Below are 5,131 nucleotides of genomic sequence, written 5' to 3' on the forward strand. Positions count from 1 at the left end.
GCTATGTTGGAAGTCTCTCTGAAGTCTCAAATTTATAGACATCTGTCTGTCACAGCCTCACAAGCACTGTGGTTAAAGACATGTGCCACCATGCTGCAGTTTCAAATAAGATTAAAGTACTGTAAAGCACTGTATCAGATACAAGGGGCACTTGGACCTCTCATTTGACCTGGGATCCCAGCAGTCAGGGTGATTGGAAGCTGAACACCTGTAGCAAAGGAAGAGCATCTCAAAAGTCACATGTGACGGTTTCTAAGAAAGAACAGACAAAACTATTGATTATTTTGAAATTAATTTACAATGAATAGGGACAAAACATTATCTACTCTGGTAGATTTAAAAACACATAGCAATAAAACGAAGGGAGATTGTTTTCAGTTAGTGGCATATAGCGGGTAAATGCATTTCCCAGAGTGCTCATCTCCAAAGAAATGACATGCTGACATGCTTACTCTGTGAAATCCCACATGGATAAAGTAAATTATCTTGACAAAACCGGGAAGGAACATGGTCTTCTACCTAGAGGTAAAGAGAAAGAGGAATTATTTAATCATGAGAAAAGTGGATATATAAATTACTTAGTATGTGTGACTATATTACCTTACAAAATCAAATTAAGCCATTCAAATGCCACAAACATTAGCTTTCATCTGTACTTTTAACTTTTATTTGATTTCAATTTATTTACTTTACATCCCAAGGGTACATTCTGTTCTTCATGTTAAAGTCTTGAATATTAATTCAAAAGCGGCCTTTGGTTTATATGTGAAATTTAATTATACCTATTTAGTTAGATTTAAGGTATTAAGTATAAAAATGTCAAAAATAAGAACATAGAAATATGAAATTATATTTTATTTTTATATAAGAATAAGAGTATTCTGATACTTTATTATCTAATTTTGAATCTCTACAATTAAAACATTAACTTACTATGTTACAAGAAGGTATCTTTAAGTGTACATAATAGTAACTGTAACTACAATAGAAAAATAAACAACTCCATCTCACATCCTGTGGAGAAAACAATGAACCAAAAAAACAAATGTCTAAGAGATTTATCCTTGTAATTTTGTATGTTGGAGTGGAGCAAGAATTTATCACACAACCAGAAGTTTGAAACAAAGTAACAGATTTTTAGCATTTCTGTATTCAATGTGAAAACCTCTAACTTGGCTTCAATTGTGCTTACCATGATGATAAACATTGGTTGGGCTTTCTAACACATGAGAATAAAATAGTAAGTGAATCATCTAACTCTATAATACTTTCCTCCAACTTCAAAATTAGGAATGAACTGATGTTAAGTTCTTTTTATACTATGTGTGAACACTACGAAAGGTATAATTCATGGCCCCGTTTCACTCAGTGCTCAAAACAGTGCAAGGCTATTTTTAATGCAACTGTGTTTTGTTTAGATTGTGTTTGATTTTGTCAACTAGTCACTACCTTACTTTTGAGAGAGTTCTTATGGAAGTTGGAATTTTTGAATTTGGTTAGTGCAGTTGCTATGCAAAGGTCAGATAAACCTTACCCCTGCTTCTCTTATTTTGAATTTCAGGCACATGCTAACACATCCAGCTTTGTCTGTGTGGTGCTGGAAATCCACATTCTCTGCTTCTCTTATTTTGAATTTCAGGCGCATGCTAACACATCCAGCTTTGTCTGTGTGGTGCTGGAAATCCACATTCTCTGCTTCTCTTATTTTGAATTTCAGGCGCATGCTAACACATCCAGCTTTGTCTGTGTGGTGCTGGAAATCCACATTCTCTGCTTCTCTTATTTTGAATTTCAGGCGCATGCTAACACATCCAGCTTTGTCTGTGTGGTGCTGGAAATCCACACTCACATTGCCATATATTTGTGATAAATACTTTATTGAGCGAATCACTTCAAGAGCTCCATTGTTGGTGATTTATAACCATTAAGATATTGGCAGAGGTTCCTTATTTCTCTACTTCCGATTATTGAGAAATAATTGAAAAAAAATTTAAGAGTTGCTTGTCTTCATACATTCTCATCCTCCCTATGTTACCTTTTCTGAATCCATAAAACTCAGGTTTTGTGTACACTCCCAACCTGGAACAACTCCACCAGAGAAATGTTAACCCTACTTGATTTTAGTGTTTGCCAAAGACTTACATCTGTATCCACTTAAACACTTTTTCTTTCTTATACAAGCCAAACATGCAGTTTCAGAGCTCTTTTCTTTTCATTGCTCATTGTTCTAACTTTTGGATTACAAAATGCTCTTTGGCTTGGACAATGGACTTTTTTATCTTCTTCTTTTTCTTCTTCACTCAAATCTTAGCTCATTTGATTGTTTTTTTCTACATAAAATTTTATTTGAATGGTCTTTTCCAAATACAATGTAGCCCATTTCTTACTACTTATATTCACAAATTTTCCTTCATTAATTTTCCTACTACAAACTGAAATATTGAGTTCTCTCATCGAATCCGTTTCTGCTAAAATGAAGGCTATTCTTTTGTGTTTCACTCTTGATTTACTTTCCAGTGTAAACTGTGTCTTTTGTCACTGTTCTTGCTATCTCCATGTTAATTTGTAAATGGCTGTTTCTTTGATACTTAATAAATGATTATTCATGATAGGCAGACAAAATATTTACTCATCTGTAGAAAAAAATCATATTGTAAAAATATCTACAATCATATGATCCTTGCTACAAGCCATACAGATATTTTGAAGGAATTTAAATTTCCATATTCTACTTCCTAGGCCAGAAGTCTGTCTACCTAATGGATTTGTTTTGCTCACATGTTGATCTTTAAGAATTTGCAATCATTATCATTGCAGAGAAAGCATTAATTGTCCTAAATTGTGTCAGTTGCTCCTATAGCCTAGTGAGTTTATCAGTTGCAAATAACATCATTTGTGGCGGCCCCCTGAGCAGGCAATACCCTATTACTTTGCTACAATAGACTGCTGGAGGTTTTTAATTTTGATCCCTGTCATTTCTAAAGGCCAGGCTTAGTTGAACAACAGACTTCATTTGTAAGACATAATTTTAGTAATGCTCAGGTTGTACAACTATTGAATCAGAATTGTGCATTGTATTTTTGTACTTCTCCATTGTTTGATATAATAAATATCTGTCCCACACTCCTGCTACACATTATTATTCTTCCTATTTTTTAAAAGATTTAAAATGTTATTTAAAGTTAGATATAGGAAGTTATGCATATTTATCTAAAACTCACATAAACACAAGAGTCTCCTAGCAATGAATCTACAAAAACAAACAAACAAACAAACGTCATTACTTACATTTTAGTTATAGTTGTTGAAGATGAGGCTCAAAGAACTTTGAGGAAGTTGCCCAAGCCTTCAGAGTCATCTGTGGAGACGTCATTTTATCACTCTTTCTTAACAACACCCTCCGGCTTGTTCAAATGGAGACAATAATGCTGCTTACCTCTGTCACTTCCCAACACCCCCAGCCCTCTCTTAAATAACATCATCTGAATAAGTCTCTGAGTTACATTTTCATGTATTAACATATACAATTTTTGAAATTACCTAAATTAGATTTTTCAATGTAAATATTAAAACAATCTCAGACTTAGGCACGTTGGGCTTGAATTATTTCTCAGAGGCTATTTTCTTCCTAAAATTCCTGTCACTGTGGGAACTGAGCAGGCTCAGAAAATGCTGACATTAAACAAAGGCAGCCAATTTTCAAAGTGAGCTGTTTAAATATTCTAGGGTAGCATTTTCCTATCACTTAAAGTGCAAACGTTAGTTTCTATTCATAGAGTTTTGTTAGCTGGAATGTGCAGTTCTTAGTTCTAAGGGTGAGGGCAAATGAAAATATAACAGCATAAAAATTCTGAAATGATAAGTGGATCCTTCCTTGCAATTTGTTCTATTAATATCAAAATTATTGTTTCTATATTATTTTCTTTCCTTTCATTTCTAACACTTTCATTTGCTTACTGTGGTTTTTGGCACCAACAAAATCCTTAATAAATATTAGCCATCAATATTTTGGTAGACCTTTTAGAGGATTAATTGTACTTACTATACAGTGACTTTAACTTTAACTCAAAATACAGTGACTTTTTAAAATGATTATGCCATAGACATTCAATGAGAATCTTGCTTTAACTTTTTGATTTGGTTCTTCCTTAGGCTGGTCATGTGAAGAATTGTCTTTGTTTAGGTCATTAGGTAACAACAGAGCACAGACCTTTAATTAGTCACATGAGCATAAGTATAAACAGGCAAAGTATTTAGTGTACTGAGAGGCTAGGCTGATGTTCTGGAAAGGTAACGTTTCTTAAATGTATTCATACCTCCCGTGATTCTTTCTTTCTTTCTTTCTTTCTTTCTTTCTTTCTTTCTTTCTTTCTTTCTTTCTTTCTTTCTTTCAACAGAATCTTTTTAAATTTTATTTATCTATCTATCTATCTATCTATCTATCTATCTATCTATCTATCTATTTATTACAAGCGGCATCTTAGAATACCTCCAACATTAGCCTCACCTGTAATACTTCTTATTTAGCCTCTTTATTCCCGGGATGTGAGACATGTGACAGCATGGCCAAATCTCAGAGTTCTGCGATTCTCTGAGTTAATCAAGATGTAATCCATTATTAAACAGGGACTAGGTGTATATATTCCAACTACAGGAACTGATTATGGTAATAGAGTGAGTAATAATAACAGTGCACCAGTAAACACAACAACAGAAAAGGAACTTGAGCTAAGCCAAAGATGTCTCCAGGTTTTTCCCAGTACCTGGATTCTGTAAAATCTCAACTGAAATCATTGTAATGTATGATTCAGACTAATTGGGTACTAATATGAAGTGTTTCATCAATGTTCATACTGATAGTGATATGTCATTAAAATTTTTCATAATGTTCTTAAATTAAGAAATGAAAAATGTAGGGAAGGAAGAAAGGAGACAAGAGTTGAGGTGGGGATAGGCAGAAATTGGCAAGAAAGAAAATGAAGGAAGGAAGTTCTTCCACTCCATATGTCAAATTGAGGCCTCCTTGTAGCTGCCTAACGTTACTCTGTTTGATATCTTTTTTCTTCTTCGTTTTGATTGCCTTCAGTCTTGTAATGAATATTTGAATCAGTATTAGTAGGATTAGTTTTTG

General features: G+C 33.6%; 1 long non-coding RNA gene across 1 annotated transcript; it reads right to left on the bottom strand.

Moving 5' to 3' along the window:
• Positions 1 to 306: 306 nt before the first annotated feature.
• LOC132646714 (uncharacterized) lies at positions 307 to 3,604 on the bottom strand. The gene is made up of 3 exons (XR_009584964.1): positions 3,437 to 3,604; positions 3,289 to 3,358; positions 307 to 519 (listed from the first exon to the last, which is right to left on the bottom strand). It is a non-coding gene; the product is annotated as an uncharacterized LOC132646714 (long non-coding RNA).
• Positions 3,605 to 5,131: the final 1,527 nt, after the last annotated feature.

This window comes from Meriones unguiculatus, chromosome 12, assembly GCF_030254825.1.
Source record: "Meriones unguiculatus strain TT.TT164.6M chromosome 12, Bangor_MerUng_6.1, whole genome shotgun sequence".
NCBI classification, from domain to species: domain Eukaryota; kingdom Metazoa; phylum Chordata; class Mammalia; order Rodentia; family Muridae; genus Meriones; species Meriones unguiculatus.